This window comes from Rutidosis leptorrhynchoides, chromosome 2 (assembly GCF_046630445.1).
Source record: "Rutidosis leptorrhynchoides isolate AG116_Rl617_1_P2 chromosome 2, CSIRO_AGI_Rlap_v1, whole genome shotgun sequence".
Classification (NCBI taxonomy): domain Eukaryota; kingdom Viridiplantae; phylum Streptophyta; class Magnoliopsida; order Asterales; family Asteraceae; genus Rutidosis; species Rutidosis leptorrhynchoides.
In genome coordinates, this window is record NC_092334.1 from 630,776,027 (window position 1) to 630,777,127 (window position 1,101).

The window sequence follows — 1,101 nt, forward strand, 5'->3', positions numbered from 1 at the left end:
GTGAATGCACCGAGTAAAACGTTCACCACCTTTCATACGTTCACCACCTGTAACTCGATCAAGACATCTAGCCAATATTGTCGCCGTTGATTTTTCTTTAGAATCGTCATCTAGTCGACCAAGTACTCCAATTCAAATTTCTGATAATCCATTTTTTGAACCCGACCTCACAATTGAGAATCCGGAGGATATTCAGGGACAATTTAGAGATCCTGAACCACTAATCATTCCTCTTGAACCACAAATCACTCATCCAGAGATTTTCGAGGAAATAACCATTAAGTCAGAATCCTCAAGTGATTCAGAGTCAACAAATTCAATCATGGAAAATCTGGAACCTCTAAGTATGGAAGACCGAATGAGAGCTAAACGCACTGGCTAAGGTCACGCAATTACTCAACCAGGCATTAATACGCCAGATTATGAAATCAAAGGACAAATCCTACACATGGTAACTAATCAATGCCAATTTAGTGGTGCGCCGAAGGAAGATCCAAACGAACATCTTCGAACCTTTAATAGGATCTGTACTCTATTTAAAATCAGAGAAGTGGAGGATGAACAGATCTATCTCATGTTATTTCCCTGGACTTTAAAGGGAGAAGCCAAAGATTGGTTAGAATCGTAACCTGAAGGGGCGATTGATACATGGGATGTTTTAGTTGAAAAATTTCTTAAACAATTCTTTCCGGCATCTAAAGCCGTGAGACTTAAAGGAGAAATTTTTACGTTCACACAGAAGCCAAATGAAACTCTATATGAGGCGTGGACAAGATTTGGAAAGTTTTTGAGAGGATGTCCACAACATGGTTTAGACACTTATCAAATAGTACAAATATTTTACCAAGGATGCGACATCACTACAAGAAAAGACATAGATATAGAAGCTGGTGATTCCATTATGAAGAAAACAGCAACTGAAGCTTACAAAATTATTGATAACACTGCTTCCCACTCACATGAGTGGCATCAAGAAAAAGATATCGTTAGATCATCTAAAGCGGCTAGAGCCGATTCTAGCCATGACTTTGATTCCATTTCCGCAAAGATAGATGCTGCCGAAAGATGAATGGAAAAGATGACTAAAGATATTCATGCAAT

The 1,101-nt window shown here is 38.6% G+C and overlaps 1 non-coding gene across 1 annotated transcript; it reads right to left on the minus strand.

The window, feature by feature from the left end:
* Positions 1-706: 706 nt before the first annotated feature.
* On the minus strand, positions 707-813 carry LOC139894717 (small nucleolar RNA R71). The gene has a single exon (XR_011775203.1). It is a non-coding gene; the product is annotated as a small nucleolar RNA R71 (small nucleolar RNA).
* Positions 814-1,101: the final 288 nt, after the last annotated feature.